Raw genomic sequence first — 20,429 nt, forward strand, 5'->3', positions numbered from 1 at the left:
GTAGTATTGCGGGTACATTGCCCGGGAGAGAGCATTATGACCCATGTCGAGGGGTTTTTGAATGTGTATACTTATCCCTTTACGTTGGGCCCCCTCGATAAGGTTGTGCTTGACTTCTATCGTAAGTACCAAGTTACCTTGGCGCAGATTCATCCGTCATTTTGGCGAATAGTATTGACGATGAGGTTCTTTGCGGAGAACAAGGATTAAATTCACTCTTAGCCATCTCATCAGGCTCTATCGGCCTTTTCATTATCGAGATTTCCTAACCCTACGATGCCGCTCCACCACGCCTTTCATTGTTGACGACGAGGAAGAAAGATATCGGGGGTGGATAAGCCGATTCGTTCAAGTATGGAATGGAATTTTACACGTATCGGAATGGAATTTTACACGTAAGTGGTATACTCGTGCCTTTGTAGTTTTTTAATTATAGAGAAAGCGGAAGTTGGTAACCCACTCGACTTATAATGAGCGTAAATGGCGAGCTTTATTTAGGGGTAGATGGGAGGCAAAACACCACGGTACGTGCTATGTGATTTGCTCCCCCCTTCCCTTTCACTTGAAGGACAATTTCACTTTCCGCGTATTAACTCTATCATCGTAGGCATTGGGGAATTCTTTGAAGCGATATCATGCCCTCTAGGAGAGGGAGGAGGATCACCGGCATCAGGACCGAGGGATAATAATAACAATAAGTAGAAAAGGTCTTTGCATGACGATAGTGATTATAACAAGATGAGTTCGGCTCGGAGGCTTAGAGAGGGCGTGTCAGCCAAACTTGTAGCACCCGAGATCTCTAACATTAGAAAAACGATCCCTCCTTCATTGCCATCTTCTTTTTCCGTCGAATGTACTTCGAGGAATAAGGGATCCCTACCGCCGTCTTCTTCTGCCGTCAAAGGTACTTTGAGGGGCGTTCGAAGCTAGGGGCCACATATGTCGGATGACCGTATTCCAATCAGGAGTGGTTCTGTTGGGGTTGATGAAGCCGGGCTAGAAAATGTGCGTTCAACTTTTGAGGGAGCTCAGCGGCTCCACTCCGTGGTGAATTTTAGCTGATCGCATTGTTTTATAGTTTTTGCAATTTTTTCTCTCTTATCACATTTCTCTTTCATAGGCTTTTAACAAGCTTAAATCTAAGCTGCTTCACCGCGAGGCCAAGCTGCGGAAAGACATAAATGACGAGATATCCCTTAGGCTTCTTTGCGATGAAAGGTAAGATGAGTTGGCGCACTTACGGTATGAGGCGAGTCGCAATTTGAACTACGAAAGCTACCTCGAGGAGCAGGTAACGTCTTTTTCAAGGGAGAACATGTTTCTTTTTCTATCTTCCGAGGCTAATGTTTCATTTACTTCAGCTGCAGAAAAAGACAATAGACCGGGAATGCCTTAGGAACGAAGTTGGTCAAGCCAAGCGCGAGCGTGATGAGCTAAAAGATCAGGTGTACAACCGGATATCGTCTAAGAAAGATGGTTTTTCCAAGGTTTCCGCCTTCGAAGTGCAACTTCACAATGCTCACAAGAATAGCTTGGTCCAAACGGACATGATTTTAAGACTTGAGTCTGAGCTCCTGAAGATGAAGGCCGAAGTTGTGGATGCCCGGGCTGAAGACAAAATAATCCGAGCTAAGGCTTATAAGAAGGTGGATGCGTATTTGAAGGAGGTAGTCGATCCTCGTGCTGAGCTAAGGGGGGCTCTCGATCAGGGGAGTAGGAATAAAGAGTATGCAAGGTGCAAATCTTGAAGTAAAACCCTCGACGAAATTTATGCCAAGGGCTTCGATCTCTCGGAAGAGATAAAGCAGGCAAAGGCGTAAGAATTTGATGCTAAGTTCCATCTATCTGATGCCGAAGAGGGTGAGGAAGAAGCCGACGGTCCATAGTCCCCGATGGGGACTTAGATTAGATTAGGCCTTTCCTTTCTTGCTTCGCGTAGAGTGCTTTCAGAGAACTTTGTAAATGAAGCTTGTATTACCTTACATATATGTATAAAAGGAAACCTTGCAGTTTTATTTTTCATGTATTTCCCTTTGCCTTGATTTTAGCCAGATGAACTGGTCTTCGAGTTAAAAGGAATCCCCAGATTCATGGTATGGCCCTGGGGCTTATTGGGCTGGCCAGTAGGCTCATACGCGTTGGTCGGTACGACCTTTTAGTATGAGCCGGCGTTTTAGCTCTTATGCACTTGCCCTTAGGCATATCTAGTTAACGGTTTTGGGTTCAGTCTACAAATCGGGTTTCGACTCAAGCTCATTTGACCCTCAAGTTTTTGAATTTAAAGCTGGCCATTGTGCTCTTCCGCATTGGGTCGATACGACCTTTTGTATGGGCTAGCGATAGTGGATCTTACGCATTGGGTCGATATGACCTCTTATATAGGCTTTATTTTTCCCTCGTTAAGGACTTTTTGAAATTGTGTTTGCCTCGCTCTTCGACGGTTTGCTAGAAACCTCGATTGTGAGTCGTTATATGGCAATGATCGAGCACCTCGAGAGCTTTGGCTCGGTGGCTGAGTATCTCGAAGCCTATAGTTTGGAGCTGACATGGTCGAAGCTCTTTTGCCTATGTTGAGGGTAGCCTGTTTAACCGGTTCTTTTCGAAGTATTTTAGAAGTAATTGAAGGCCTGGATTTTATAGCGACGGTCAGGTATCCCCGAGTCGCGTTAGTTTTGTTGGTATAGCCTTATGACCATAGTCATTTGTATTTGGCTGGAGCCTTTCAGTCCCCGAGTGAAGTAGTTTCGGCGTCTATATCGAGGGTATGCCTTTTTAGGGGTCTTACAAGTTTGATATATACCCTTAAGTTTAAGATCAGGTTTATGCCTTTAGTGAGGTCTTACAAGTTTTACATGCCTTTGAGGTCATACAGTTTTGGCTACTTGGTACAAGTATTGTTCATGCCTTGCTTGAGGTCTTATAGATATTGTTGCTGCCTTACGTAGGTCTTACAAGACTTAGTCGGCCCGCTCGGGGTCTTTTGTCCTCGGGTTTTATTAAGTCGATGGAGGTGGCAATTGGCGGCAGTCACCGATTCATCAAGTGTTTTTTGGCTCGGGAGTCATTACTTGTAAACTTGGTATTTCCTTATCGAGGGCTCACAATTTCGGGGATTCCGACCCGGAGGTCAAGTGGCCTTGAGTTTTCGACGCCAGTCCCCGACTGATCGGGACGTCTATGGCTCTAGAGTCATTTTGTGATCTTGATGTTGCCTCATTAAGGGCTTATGAGTTTGAAGCTCCGACCTGGGGGTCAAACGACTTTGAGTTATTGACGCCAGTCCTCGCGTATTCTGGACATTTTTTGGCTCCGGCGCCATTTTTGCAAAAATATCAATCTTCCTTGAAACACGAAATGCTTTGATAAAGGGGAAAGTGTTCTTTGATTACTTGGTACAAGTATACACGTTTTTGCTGTTACGGGCTCGGTTGTTCTATGCGGACACAGTTCGTTCGACCATTTGGCCCGGTACATTATTTACCTATTGAGACCCCACTTAGTGCATCTTGGCTTCTCCGAGACCCCATTTAGTGCATCTTGTCTTCTCCAAGTAGGTGACCTTCCGAGGGAATTGCTACCCAGTATTTGAGGTTGATTGCAAAAGAAGCCTTGAATACATGTTGGGTCTTCCCTAGGTAGCATATAGATGTTGCCTCGTTAAAAACCTTGCTGGTAAAACCCTTCTTGGGATAATGAAAATAGTGCAACGCATGCTTTTGAAACCTAAGGCCTTCGAGTTGGGAAGCGCTTCGGCCATTTTGATCGGATACCTACATTCAGGTTAGTATAAAATGTAACTGAAAAAGGAAGATGGCCATACCTTAGTGTTGACGGCGCTTCGGATCTCGTTCTGATTCAATTGCTTCTTACGAGGACTCGGTACAGTCCTTTGTTTTGTTTAGTCGGGGGTAGCCGAGAGTGCATCTTGTTATCGCCATTTTACTGTTTGCTTATCCTTTGGCTCCTTTGAATGTGGACGTACAAGTGTCGGCGCCAAGTCGTGTACTGCGAACATTTCCCTTGCTGCATGTTGTTCCCCGTACACAGTTTTTATTCCGTCCTTTGTTGCGAACTTCGTCATTTGAGGAAGGGTTGATGGTATTACTCTCATGCAGTGTATCCATAGCCTTTTGAGCAATGAATTGTATCTCATGTCTCCTTTGATGGCATGGAATTTGGCACTTTAGGTTGTGCCGGCCACATTGACTGGGAGATTGATTTCCCCTTTGTTATTTCGCTCGCCATGTTGAATCCGTTAAGGACTCGACAGGCGGGCACGATTTGGCCAAACAGTCTGAGCTACTCTACCACCCTCGACCTGATAATGATGGCCGAGATACCTGGATCCACAAGTATACGTTTAATTTGAAGTGTATTTACAAATAAAGAGATTACTAGTGCGTCGTTGTGAGGATGAGACAAGGTCTCGATGTCCTCGTTGCTGAATGTGAGAGAATCATTGGGTATGTAACCCCTAGTTTGCTTTTCTCCAGTGATGGATATTTTTGTTCTTCTGATCATGGGTTCTTGTGGGGCATCGATGCCTCCCAAGATCATGTGGATTACATGTTGTGGCTCATTTGTTCCGTTCTTCTTTGTCGCCTTTCTTTCCCGGAACTAATTTTTGGCTCGGTCATTGAGGAATTCTTGGAGGTGACCTTTGTTGACTAGTCGGGCTACTTCTTCCCAGGGCTGGTGGCAATCCTCGGTCCTGTGGCCATGCGTGTTGTGAAATTCACACATTAAGTTATGATTTATTTGCGAAGGATCTGATTGTATAGGCCTAGTCCACCTGGTGTCTCTGATTTTGCTGATGGCGAATACGATGTCTGAAACATCGATATTGAAGTTGTATTCTAACAAGCGAAGTGCCTCTGTTGGCCCTGTGTGTCTATCAAACCTAGCTCAGCTGACGAGTCCCCGAGGGTTCTACCCTCGGTCCGTTCTTCGATCATTCTGAGGTATGTTACGCCTTGGGGCATTTCTCCTGTCTTCGGCGTATTGCTGGTACCTTTCTTGTTTGGCTTTGGCTCCTTTACCAGAAGCCTTCTTGGGTATATAGAGCCCGAGAGGGCTCCTAATTTGTTGTCCTCGACCCCGATATTCGATTGGTATCGGTTGTTGACATCCGACCAAGTCACGGCGGGGTATTCAACCAAATTCTGCTTCAGTTATTTCGAAGTCACCGAGCTTCGTTCGTTCAAACCTTGAGTGAAAGACTGCACTTCCCATTCATCAGAAACTGGTGGTAGTTCAGTTCGTTCCATATGTGTCACGCCCCAAAACCAAGGGGCGCGACCGGCGCCCAACTGGGTAGCCCCAGTCAAGCGGACCTGGGTGCCTTTCCTATCCCACGCGTACCCCGTATTTTCATTGTCCATTAATCAAAGGAAATAGTCATTTATAATTAAAACACCCTTTTTATAAAACATACATAGTCACTTAATGAGGTTTACAACTTACATCGCCCAATATACAAAATACATATTTACATAAGTTCACAACCCACATTTACTGTCTACGGAGCCTCTAAGGATACAGAAGGATGATACAATACTTGTCGGTAATAAGGCTCCGGCTATACATTACACCAAAAACCAAAACAAGACTCCGAAATAAAAAGTGGCATGAGCCACGCAAGGCCCCGGGAGGAAAGGGGCTCACCAATGCATCTGATGAAAAGTGAAGGGGAGCTACGGTCGGTGGACTGAAGTACCCGCTATGGATCCACCTACAATCATAACACGAATGTAACACCCCCAGCAAAAGGGACGTCGGTACATTTGAATTGTACTGGTATGTATGAACAAACGTTTCCCCAAGTAAAATCGAAAAATGCACAGATAACAACAGTAATAGAATCAACAATCAGATGCACATGAAAGGAACAACCAAAGCCAAACAAACTCCACAATCTCTCCTTTTTCCCCCTTCAACAATATTTCATCACATCAATGGTTTCACAACTTTCACATATTTTCGTTTCAGTAGTGATTTCGATCACTTTTCCACCCTTATTACCTCGGTCACCCTTATCACCACAACCCATACCTTATTACCTCAGCCACCCTTATTACATCGACCACCCTTATCACCACAACACACACCTTATAATTTCGTGTTGCGGCGCACAACCCGATCCCACCGGACAATTACAATTCACAAGCAACACAAAAATAAAAACAATTCACAAAGAACAACAAAAACAATTCTCAAAGAATTTCCATAACCATCAATACCAATTCCATCATATACAAGAACCCGTATATAATTCAAGTTACAACGATAGTTGCCTACAACAAGTCACAGATGAAATTACCATCGTTGTTTCAATTTCATTAATTTACGATTTCTTTCCATCATTTGTTACACAGCTCTTACCACATAAACACATTCACACACACACACTTGGTTTGTTGTCATTTACTTACACCATTATATCGGGAGACTTAACCAACAAAATTCAAGGCATATTAATCACAAGAATTCGCAAATAGTCCACATAAGTAATACATACCAATTACTCGTACACCAAACAAGTTGACTTTACAAAGGTTAAAGTTAGCAATACATACCTCAATTAGGCTTTCCTTAAGTTACTACAACGTTCCGGAAATTCTAGCAATTCCAATCTACTAGGAGACATACCAAAATTGAACACAAATTAGAAAGGTATTCATCGTTTCAGCTTGTTTGAGCATTTTATCAAATACTAGTTGGGCATCTTAATTTCCAATCTCTTTTACAAGGTTTCCTTCATTCCCCAACCCAATCTTTACTTATTTATGTTAAACAATCTTCCAATAACCCTAAGTTGTACATGCATGTATACACAATACTAATACACCCAAGAATCATACCTTAATAACCCATCTTATACTCTAAACTCGAAATTAAAACATAGGGTATAGAATTTTACCTCTTAGATGAAGAACTTGTGATTGGGTTCTTTGATTTTTGAAGATTGATGCAAGATTTGGATGATTTAAATGTTGGGATCCTCCTTCTCTCTCTAAAATGCTCTCACCTCTCTCTAAAATCAGTAGAAAATGAGCCCAAGTGAAGCCCTAAAGGATATATATTGAAATGGGGTCGGGTTATAAAAATTAGAAAATTAACCCTCCGATGTCAAGTATGCGATCGCAGAACCAACCGCAGAATGGGTATGTGGGCCACAGATTCGTCGCAAAACTCGTTGCCCAGAAATGGGCTGTTCTGCTTCATCTTTCGACCATTCTACGATCGCAGAATGGTTTTGCGGTCCGCAGAGTTAAATCTGCGATCGCAGATTTCACCGCATAATCCCATTTTTTCAGCTTTTGGTATTTTGATCATAACTTTGTGTAGAAATGTCCAAATGACGAACGGTTTGAAGCGTTGGAAACTAGACTCGAAGACCTTTCATTTAATAGGTTGTTCATAACCTAAAACCTTATATATATTTTTATACGCTCGTTCAAAGTATGGGCTAGTGCAAGATCATTGGGAACTTTAGCCTATTATGAACTTTTCAAATTTTTCTTAGACTTAGGCCTTTCCTTGTATCCCAAATTACTTACCATAAGACTTATACACATAATTACCAAATCCAATATATGTACACCATGTTAATAGCACAAAAAATATTATAATAAGCGTACGTGACACCACGAAATCCTAAATTACTTAGCAAAAATATCTGGGGCCTTACATTCTCCCCCCCCCCCTTAGGATCATTCGTCCTCGAATGAGGAGTAGATTCTGACTTAAATGCTTAATATAATAAATCTCTTTTCTCACCTACCTCAAGTCCCTAAATTTTGACTAACTCCTAATTTTTTCTGAAATTTCGGCAGAGTCTCCTTTGTATCTAGGCCTATCCACCTGCAAGAGAATCACCAAAATCCTATTAACAACACATCCACAACTAGACAGAGCACCACAATATATATATATATGAACAACACTAATCTTAGTTTTACAAGCACTACATTATCATAAGGATACCAAAACATGTACTGCACAGTTTTAGATCAAAATACCTATAGGGTACCTTTCAAGTCAAAACTAATTGATATTCAATCAAGCAAAATTATTTTCCTTCCACGACACTTTCAGCCTTCTAGATGACCTTCTCGACTTACAAGCTCTATCATGACACATTCTCGAAAATAATATCAACTCCCAAACATACATGACAAGGACGATAGATAGACACCTCGCATGAATTAACTATCCATTGACTTTACCTTTAACAATTCCCACTGTACAATTTACATTCCACCGGATATTGCAATTCATGGTAACAACAACAACCCACAATTCCATTACATGGCATCATACCATCAACAATGTTATTTCATAGTAACCAAACAATCATGTGTTCATAATAGTCCTTACCAGCCATTAATGCAATCACAAAGGTGTTCATCAACAAGAATATAATTTCATTTCAATCAACAATCCATATGAAGTCAAGCCACGATGATTCCTTCCAGTAGTGCATCATATAGGATATTACCATGATCATATAGTTCAATCATACTCCTAGAGCAACCTAATGTGGAATACACTTATGTCACCTTTATTATCAACTCACATAACATCTTCAGGGGAAAATATGGAGAATATCCTGCTCATCCTTAAAACTCTACATCTCTAGGCGAACACTCACATTAAACCCTTGATGACCTTCAATAATTATTCTAAGGTGTGCTATCATAAACTGACCATAAAATTGCCTATCCAATATATATGTGATCACACTGTGAAGCTTCATCTTTGACTTGTCTGAACTTACAATACTCAATGGATCTAATATAGTGAGGAAGAACAGAGTTCAAGATCAGGCTAGAGTTATTCAGGAATCCATTAATGTGCTGAGCAGAGCATTTCATGAGGTTATATGCTAAGAAACACAGAAAGTTACTACTAACAATACTGATGTGGTTAATTATTGTAAGGACATCAATTATTAGACAAATAAGTCAAAGGTGTAACTCGTACATTAGCAATAGGAACCATTAAGGAGGAATACTCAAGTACGTGACCCAGTCATCTCCTGAAGTGTAGGGAAAATCCGTTTATCAAGAATGGAAATACTCTGGCACCTTGAATGTGATATGGGTTTCAAAATACATGAAGTTGAATTACACTCCTAACGTTAACTGACACAAGGAATCTATGCCACAAACTAGTGAGGATGGAAAGAAGTTGAACGCTTATGGGATCATCATATTTCAGAAAGCTTAACCCTTCCTGATAATTGATCATATACAAGGGGACTAAAGATACAACCACTTGTCTTTTAAATCAATATGCTCATGATATGTGCAAAAATCTGAAGGCATCTAATCTCATCCCTTTCTCGAGTAAAACCACATAGCTCAGACATCTAAATTTTGGGATGAAATCATGTACTGGTTAGAGGCGTTTTAATGGTTAACATGATGCTCCAGGGAGAAACACAAATGACACTCCTATCCACCCAAGGAGGTGTAATACCAAGGGTAGCAAAACTTTCCTCACATGAAAATGATATAGTCAATTATTCGAGAAGTCAAGTGAGAAGAAGGCCATGTAAACCATCCAATCCGACCCATTTAAGACTTTGGAAAAAGGGAGGCACTTTGGTTTGATTGAAATCAGGGCAATTTTAGCCTGAGCTTAAAGGAAAGTCATTACTTCTGAAACCCATGAGACAAGCCCTCGTAGTCATAGAAAATCGATTACAATGGTGAGGAAGTACTTAAAATCATTACGAGTTGGTATGAAACAAGGCCTCAAAGTGCCCACATGGATAAGTTTGAATGAATGAGACGTCTTAATGCATTTATCGAGGAGAAGTAACCTGGGTTATCTAGTCACATGGATAAGCAGAGCAGGTAAATGGTTGTTAGAAGAACATCTACAAAGAATAACAGCAATATTTATTTATTCTAACGAAAGGAATATGTCCTCATCCTTAATGCTACATGACTTCCTCTTTGATGCCATGAAACATAAATGAATCCTACAATGAGAGTTATCAGATGAAATAGATAGTAGGGTAGCAAAACTAATGAGCATTATTAGGAACCAAAGATCTTAAACCAAGTTGAAGACATTAGAAGTCTGTAGGGAAGGAGAAATTTGCCCACTCCCGGGGCGCTTGTAGAGTACAAAAAAAGGAGGTTAATTAAATCAGATCATATAGTTGGATAACTAGTCGAGACATTGAGATGATATCGTATTGAAGGTTATGGGTAAACAACACATGATGCAAGACAAGTTAAAGAAAGTGAGAGAGCCTTATGGAAGTAACCTTTATATTGTATCCACTAGGAATGGTGGTAATATAAAGCGATTACGAGAAGTTACCCTTATTTTTTAAAGAAGATCTTTGTATGAAGTCACATGATATATAGCTCTAGAATTCAAAATAATCCAATTATGTTTAGAAACTCAACTTCATAATAAGCATTACAACACCCTTCTATACAACCAACTATTGCAAGCCATATGGGGAGATGCTATAAAACTTGACTGACAGAAAGGTTTTGACATACAAATGTGTTACTAGGTGTATTTCTCATTGGCAAACCCAAAACCAAAAGGCAATACTTAGACTAATAAGCAGATGTTTGGACTAGCAGATGTGACGACCCAAAGGGGTCATCACCTATTTTCTCTCTATTCCGCGCTTCTGAGGCCTTGACGGAGAGCCTAGTAAGGGTCCTTACGAGACAGAAAGTGTTACAATGACCCGTCGAAGGATATGTTCTCTCATGGTTATCGAAAAAGTGTGGGGAAACTAGCACAATGAATTCACTAACTAAAGAACATGAACACATGTTATGGAGTTGTAAAGAGAAAGTAAACATTTGTTATGAGCCGGACATGCTTCTGCCATATTAACTCTCAACTGCAATATATGACCATGCCACGAGCAACCACAATGCTAGTACAAAGTGAGCTACTTACTGCGGGATATCCCAGGTGGACACGAAAGTTATGGTGACACATGATCTTCCTATGACGTGGATGTGAGGATCTCAATTTTCAGAGAGACTTTATGCACACGGTGACCATTTCGATTGACATGCACTCATGTGAGGTGTTAAGGTATGCTCTTATGTTACTAGGCAGTGAGAAACTTTCATGATGATATTCGCAAGAGAGTAGATTGACTGTTCAAACCATATAAACCATATACACAACTGAGTAAAAGAGTGACTCGAGAAGGATAGCAACGCTGGGACGCTTTTCATGGAACTTGACACCACATAGGTAAGCTTTACGACGGTGCATGTATAGGCACAAGCGAGTAGATTTTTATCCATTTAAATAAAAAGATTCTGTAAGAAATTCATCGGATATAGTCCCTTGGCGAGAATATAGGAAAGGCAAGTGGGAAGTATCAATCCCAGAGTTATAACTCAATTCAAGGGCATAATTATAGAACTTAATTACACAAGAATGTAAATAAGAGAATTCATAATAGAGTGGATTCACGAATAGCGTGTCCCGTTCAAAGAGTCGATACACGCAATGTTTTGATATTCAACACCTTATTAAGACAACATTCATGACAACTCTTCAATATGGATGTACATATACAATGAGTAGAAATTTTCATTTGACTCCCTTAATGACGTTAAGTTGATAGGGCAATAGCTTAATCGATACCCCTCGACTCCACATCCCTAACGTACGTAGTAACATATTGATATACTACATGATCTGATGGTGCAGAGACAACAATAGGAACAAGGACACTACGCTCTTAGCGATATGTTTTACCAATCTATCCACAACTCAATACATTCTCCTAACAAGTCCTTGGGCAATCCACTGGAACTCAATGGTGGGATCAATCCCTCTTTACATGCTTCAAATTCGCGGATTATGGTATCAAGTTTACCGATCTTGAGAATAAGACTTAGAGAGGAAATCAACTCCCTAACTTGAGATCTATCGCACGAATGGAGTATCAAAGAAAGGTAAATTTCCTAAATGTCTGAATAGCCTCCAACTTATAGATGTGGTCGACAACAAACCGATAAGAAGGACTCTACTAGACACGGCTCTGAGACACCCTAGGATACTTTAAAACCTTAGGCTCTGATACCAAGTTTGTCACGCTCCAAAATCAAGGGGCGCGACCGGTGCCCAACCAGGTAGCCCCAGTCAAGCAGACCTGGGTGCCTTTCCTATCCCACGCGTACCTCGTATTTTCATTGTCCATTAATCAAAGGAAATAGTCATTTATAATTAAAACACCCTTTTTACAAAACATACATAGTCACTTAATGAGGTTTACAACTTACATCGCCCAATATACAAAATACATATTTAAATAAGTTCACAACCCACATTTACTATCTACGGAGCCTCTAAGGATATAGAAGGATGATACAATACTTGCCGGTAACAAGGCTCCGGCTATACCTTACACCAAAAACCAAAACAAGACTCCGAAATAAAAAGTGGCATGAGCCACGCAAGGCCCCGGGAGGAAAGGGGCTCACCAATGCATCTAACGAAAAGTGAAGGGGAGCTACGGTCGGTGGACTGTAGTACCCGCTATGGATCCACCTACAATCGTAACACGAATGTAGCGCCCCCGGCAAAAGGGACGTCAGTACATTTGAATTGTACTGATATGTATGAACAAACTTTTCCCCAAGTAAAATGAAGAAATGCACAGATAACAACAGTAATAGAATCAACAATCAGATGCACATGAATGGAACAACCAAAGACAAACAAACTCCACAATCTCTCCCTTTCCCCCCTTCAACAATATTTCATCACATCAATGGTTTCACAACTTTCACATATTTTTGTTTTAGTAGTGATTTCGATCACTTTTCCACCCTTTTTACCTCGACCACCCTTATTACCTCGGCCACCCTTATCACCACAACCCACACCTTATTACCTCGGCCACCCTTATCACCACAACCCACACCTTATAACTTTGTGTTGCGGCGTGCAGGCCGATCCCACCGGACAATTACAATTCACAAACAACACAAAAACAACAACAATTCATAAAGAACAACAACAACAATTCTCAAAGAATTTCCATAACCATCAATACCAATTCCATCATATAAAACAACCCGTATATAATTCAAGTTACAATGATAGTTGCCTACAACAAGTCAAGGATGATATTACCATCGTTGTTTCAATTTCATTAATTTACTATTTCTTTCCATCATTTGTTACACAACTCTTACAACATAAACACATTCACACACACACACACTTGGTTTGTTGCCATTTACTTACACCATTATATCGGGAGACTTAACCAACAACATTCAAGGCATATTAATCACAAGAATTCGCAAATAGTCCACATAAGTAATACATACCAATTACTCGTACATCAAACAAGGTGACTTTACAAAGGCTAAAGTTAGCAATACATACCTCGATTAGGATTTCCTTAAGTTACTACAACGTTCCGGAAATTGTAGCAATTCCAATCTACTGGGAGACATAAAAAAATTGAACACAAATTATAAAGGTATTCAACGTTTCAGCTCATTTGAGCATTTTATCAAATACTAGTTGAGCATCTTAATTTCCAATCTCTTTTACAAGGTTTCCTTCATTCCCCAACCCAATCTTTACTTATTTATGTTGAACAATCTTCCAATAACCCTAAGTTGTACATGCATGTATACACAATACTAATACACCCAAGAATCATACCTTAATAACCTATCTTATACTCCAAACTCGAAATTAAAACCTACGGTATAGAATCTTACCTCTTAGATGAAGAACTTGTGATTGGGTTCTTTGATTCTTGAAGATTGATGCAAGATTTGGATGATTTAAATGTTGGGTTCCTCCTTCTCTCTCTAAAATTCTCTCACCTCTCTCTAAAATTAGTAGAAAATGACCGCAAATGAAGCCCTAAAGGATATATATTGAAATGGGGCCGGGTTATAAAAATTAGAAAATTAACCCTCCGATGTCAAGTATGCGATCGCAGAATCCACCGCAGAATGGGTAAGTGGGCCGCAGATTCGTCGCAGAACCTGTTGCCCAGAACTGGGCTGTTCTGCTTCATTCTGCGACCATTCTGCGACCATTCTGCGATTGTAGAATGGTTTTGCGGTCCGCAAAGTTAAATCTGCGATCGCAGATTTCACCGCAGAATGGCATTTTTCCAGCTTTTGGTAATTTGATCATAACTTTGTGTTGGAATGTCCAAATGATAAATGGTTTGAAGCGTTGGAAACTAGACTCGAAGACCTTTCATTTGATAGGTTATAAATCACCTAAAACCTTATATATATTTAGATATTCTCGTTCAAAGTATGGACTAGTGCAAGATCATTGGGAATTTTAGCCTATTACGAACTTTTCCAATTGTTCTTAGACTTAGGCCTTTCCTTGGATCCCAAATTACATACCATAAGACTTATACACATAATTACCAAATACAATGGATGTACACCATGTTAATAGTACAAAAAATATTATAATAAGCCTACGTGACACCACAAAATCCTAAATTACTTAGCAAACATTTTTGGGGTCTTACAATTTGAAAACATGATACGAACTCTCGCAGCATCGCATTTTCCATCTGATTGATCTTTAAGACGTCGGATTTCCTTGTTGCTACTTTGATGGCACCAGCATGTGCCTTTATGAATGAATCTACCAGCATGGCAAATGAATCCATCGAGTTTTGGGCCAGGTTGTGATACCGCATCATTTCTCCTTTAGAAAGCATTTCTTCGAACTTCTTTAGTAGGATGGACTCGATCTTGTTGTCCTGTAGGTCGTTGACCTTCACTGCACAAGTGTAAGCAGTAACGTGCTCATTGGGGTCTGAGGTTCCTTTGTACTTCGGAAAGTCTGGCATTCTGAACTTCTTTCGAATGGGTTTCCGAGCCGCTTCCTATGGGAACGGCTTCTGTACGAACTTCTTTTAATCCACACCTTTTAGGATCGGGGGTGCGCTCGGAATTTGGTCGACCCTGGAACTGTAGGTCTCGACCTTTTTGTCGTTCGCTTCTATCTTCTTCTCGCCCGACTCGATCCTCTTTGTGAGGTCCTCAAGCATCTTTATGATAGCGGAGTCGGTTGTCGACCCATTGTTGCTTGATCTTTCTAGTGCTTGTTCAGTCCAAGGGGCTGTTCCCGGGGACGCTGTACTTGGGGATTTTTTGGTGACTCTGTAGCTGAGCGATTGCCAGCTTATGTACCTACAACATCTCAAAAATAACGCGAAGGCTAACCTCATGTTCCTCTTGAGCTGGGGTTTTTTGGACTTCTTATTGCTCTGCTTGATGTATGCTCCTGTTAGTGTGGGAGATTATATCGATGTGTTGGTCATTGCTTGAGACCGCGTCCACAGGAATTGGTTCAGGTGCATTCTCTGGGTTTCGTGGTGGTACACCAACTCATGGAACATCCACACCATTCTATCTATTGTCCTCAAGATTGTTGTTTACTGAGTTAGACATTTTGACCTAAAATCAAAGATCTTGGACAATAAAAAGTGTGAAAGGTAATATGGGTTATGTAGTTAAACCAGCAAGAAAATAATCACTATTATATTTATCCCTACAGTGGGTGCCAAACTGTTTATCGTGAAAATGGTAATAAAAATTAAATTGGATTGTATGGTTCTAAAAATACATGATCTATTTTTGTGCTAGTTGTAAGGCAAAGGATGCTAAGTAAAAGACTAGGAAGTGAGATTGTAGCTTGAAACGATGGGATAGTCAAACTAATTGACTGGAGATCTAGGCCTCTATTTGGCGTATACGGGCCTCAAGGTCAAGTCTAGTGGCCAGGTTAGGGCGAACGAATGGGGATTTAACAATTATGAGAGCTACAGTAGTGGCTCTTTATGATCAATAATAAGCAATAAATGAATAATAATAAATAGAACACAATGAATACAAGCAATAAATGGAAGTTATGAAATCAAGAAAATATGTTAGAGAGCAAAAATAATGTTCTTGTGTATTCAATATTGAGCATCAGATCCCTACAAAATGACAAGGATCCCCTTTATATATGAAGGGGAATCCCAACATAGTACAAATGCATTTATTACAAAGATATGGGCCGGTAAAGCCTTTTAATGCTATGGTGCGGGTTTGGACTAGCCTAATAGACTTTGTCAGCTCTAGCCATGCGCCTTGTGAACCTCACACTAATCTACTGATACCACTGATTTACCCTACCTCTAGGTCGACCGTTGCTTACCCTACCTCGACGTAGATTACTGAGAACCCTCGAGGCTGGAGCCCAGAGCTATGCTTCGAGCCTTTAGGAGGTAGTTTCTTCGAGGTGCCTTGGTGACCAAAAAATTGGATTGTCATTTTTTGCCATATACAATCATGTAATTGCATCTAGGGTTACATATATGATTTGTTACAGCTTGTTCGGACTTATCCAGCATATAGATGAGAGATTCTTATATTATAGGTAAGTTCGGAAATGGAAATCTAGTTCTAAGATTCATGGGCTTGGTTGGATTGTGAAATTTCAGTTATGATGTGCTATCGGACATACATGGGATAGGGTGACATGGGATCACCCCCGGTTATATGCATGGTAAGGTAACACAGAGATTTAATGGGTTTCGGTACAACTCTGGGCATGTTCGAGGACGAAAGTATGTTTAAGTAGGGAGGATGTAACGACCCGACCGGTTGTTTTGAGAATTTGCACTTTGCTCGCCAGTTCTCAGGCATGACTAGCCCCGTGTGATGTATTATAACTTATGTAAATCGCCGGTTTTGGTTTTTAGGATAATCAGAATAAATTTGGAAGAACAATTCTCAGTTTGAAGCATTAAATTTGAAAGGTTTGACCAAGTTTTGACCTTTTAAAATTCGATATCGGATTTGGATTTTTATGATTTTGTTAGCTCCGTTTGGTGATTTTGGACTTAGGAGCGCGTCCGGATTGTGATTTGGAGATCCGTAGTAAAATTTTGCTTGAAATGGCGGAAGTAGGAATTTTGGAAAGTTTGACCGGGAGTGGACTTTTTGATATCGGGGTCGGATTTTGATTCCGATTCTAGAAGTTGGAGTAGGTCTGTAATGTTAAATGTTACTTGTGTGCAAAATTTGAGGTCAACCGGACTTGATTTGATAGGTTTCTACATCAGTTGTGGAAGTTAAAGTTTCAAAGTTCATTGATTTTGAATTGAGGTATGATTCGTGTTTTTAGCGTTGTTTGATGTGTTTTGAGGCCTCCAGTAAGTCCATGATTTGTTTTGAGACTTGTTGGTATGTTTTGGCGGGGTCCCGAGGGGCTCGGTTGAGTTTCGGGGTGGTTTCAGACCATTTCTAGTTGCTGGCTTTTGGCTTCAGGGGTGTGCAGTGCGTTACCATAGATTTGGCCGTGTTAGCATAGAGAAAATTTGGAAAAATGGATCTGTGCTATGCGATTGTGCAAGTCCTCCCGCGATCGCATAGAGTAAAATCTTTGCTGCACTGACCCGACTTTGGAAGCTTATATCATATAATCTTTATGGAATTTGAAAATGATCCAAAAATTAAAGTTGTTATCCATGATGTCTAGTTTTCAGAAATTTAAATCAATTATAATTTGAAGTTTTGTACAAAAGGTTATAACCATTATACTAGAGGCTGTCCGAAAGAGTTGGAGAAGGTCGTTGGAAAAATTTGTTCTACACGATCGCGGGGGAATGGCCGTGATTGCATAGGGTAAAAGAAGGGTTGGAAATTTTATTTTCTTCGCTATTGCATTAGTTTTCCGCGATAGCATAGGGTAAATGCCTGGGCAGATTATAAAGTACTATATTTCGAGGGTTTCGGCCATTTTTGCATTTTTGAGCTGTGGAGCTCGGATTGAGGTGATTTTTAAGGAATTTTCAGAGGATTGATTGGGGTAAGTGTTCTTCACTCAAATTTGGTTAAATCCCATGATTATTTATTGATTCGTATCAATTAATTTGGGAATTTGGGGTGAAAATTTGGAAAAATGGAAGTTAATTTTGGAAATTTGGATGGCACAACAAGAAAGTACGGAATTTGCAATAACATTTTTTGTTGAAATAAGTTGTTGCACGTTTTTGCAGCAAACTCCGATGGAAAAAATCTATGCAACAAGAACCGATGTTGTTGCAAAAAAATTAAATTAACGAAACAAATCTTGTTGTTGCAATAAATTTTATTTTGTTGTTATAATGTCATATAATTGCGGATTATAAAATTATTCAACAACAACAATAATTGTTGCGACAAATCAATCTGTTTTAAAACAATATATGTTGTTGCAAAAAAAAAAAAGGTGGGAATACTAGGTAATCTGATTTAAGAATCTTAGCAACAAGCATTATTGTGGCAATCAGTTACTTTCTGTCAACAACATTAGTTGTTGCATATGAGCTTCGTCAAATCCGTTTAGAACAACTTTTGACTTGTTGCTACAAACATAATTCTTATATGCTTTTAGATTTTTAACGAATGTATATGAATTACTAAATTATATATATATGCAAAAGGTTAATACATAAAGTTGTTGCTCTAGTATTTACACCCTTCTAAAAGCTAACTACTTCTAAAAGTCTTACTTACAGAAGAATAAAAACATCATATATTCAATGTCATTAAATTATAGTATAATATAACCCAAAAGACAAATCTTCTAGCTTGTGCATACATGAACCAAATTGAAAGCAGCGTTGGTTTACGCTTCATCATCATACAAAAAAAGTAAATATTAGACTTTGATTTAAAATAGAGGGAACCACAAAGGCCTATTTATATTAACCAGTATGGTAGGGGTAGAAATATTCAGCTAAAAGAATATTATAACATAAGTTCCAAGAAATTAAATCAAGTATCAACTCCAAAAAAACGGAATAAAAAGTGACTAGAAAATATTTCAGAAACCCCTTAACCTGTCACGACCCCAGTTCTCCCTCCGTGAACTGTCATGACGGCACCTAGTCTCTACAACTAGGTAAGTCTAACAATGGGCAAAATAAACAAAACTTGAGGAAGAAATAATTAAAAGCCAAAATAACCGAATGAAACAATATTAAAAAAATGTCGCTCGGCATATACAATACAACTTCCTAAAAACTAATACACTTTCCTAAAACCCGGAATCTCATGAAACCACAAGCCTTTGAATATCTAACAGTGTCTAACTCCAGAATGTCTAACAAAGAAAAGAAATACACAAGGGCTAATACTTTAAAACGAGAATAGGAAGGGACTCCTCGCTCTGCGGATGCAGCAAATACACCTCGAAGTCTCTGGAGCAGTCGCCTCGCCTCAAGGGTGATAGGACTAAGTCGAAGCACCTGGATCTGCACATGGAAAACATGCGCAAAAAGGGCATGAGTACACCACAGCGGTACTCACTAAGTGCCAAGCCTAACCTCGGTTGGGTAGTGACGAGGAAGATAAGGGACCTACTGAGGTTAAATAAAATATAAAGTTCGACAGTGTGGAACAGAAACAATATAAATAAGTACATCAATAAAAGCAACACAGGATATAAAGAATAGCAACAACTATTACAGAGGCAAAGTAAACACCGAAAGAAATACGGTTTAGCACCGAAAAATAACAATCGGGGATATTCCAGGATATCGTCCTGTAGTCCCAAATATATATGTCTAATAGATCTCCTGGGATACCGTCCCGTAGTTTAACTCATAGTGCGCGGGGATCTACCGGAATCCCGTTCCGTAATCCCAAATGTAAATACCCAGTACCAGGGGAATCAACCAGGTGCAGTCCTGTAGTTCCATATAACTGTACAGGGGGTCTACCGGAATCCCCCATCAGTAGTGCCAAATGTAAACAGACAAGGGGGAGCTACCGGAATCCCACATCCGTAGTCCCAATGTAAATACACAATAGCAACATGAAAATATTCGGAAATGTCAAATTTAATATTAAAGCAAACAAGTAATTCTAGCCAAGCATGCTGCACAAAATTCAGGTAAACAGTTTGAGTAAATAAAGCAATTAAATCACTTAGAGATGCTTTCATAAGCTAACATCAGGCTTAATAGTGCAAGTAATAAAAACAAAAAAAGAAACACACTATTAATTACTTAATGAAAATAGAATTTCCAACAATTAGCACAAGTACGCACTCGTCACCTTACGTAGAAGGCATTTCAATTATCATTAATACCAAATCTTAAGGGGAAGGTCCCCCACACAAGGTTAGGCAAGCCATTCACCTTGAACTGGCTCAAAATCAACCCGAGACCACGTTCTTTCCACGAGTACCCGACTCCAAATGACCCAGATCTATTCAATTCAATTGTATAATCTAAATAACACTTCAAGTAACTGATTCTAAAAAGAAATTCTAAGCTAATACGCGAAATTAGGTAAAATGACCAAAATGCCCGTAAGGACCACATCTCAAAATCAGGTAAAATTTAAATTTTCAGAATCCTCATACTCTCACGAGTCTATACATAA

Source organism: Nicotiana tabacum, chromosome 6 (genome assembly GCF_000715075.1).
Source record: "Nicotiana tabacum cultivar K326 chromosome 6, ASM71507v2, whole genome shotgun sequence".
Taxonomy (NCBI): domain Eukaryota; kingdom Viridiplantae; phylum Streptophyta; class Magnoliopsida; order Solanales; family Solanaceae; genus Nicotiana; species Nicotiana tabacum.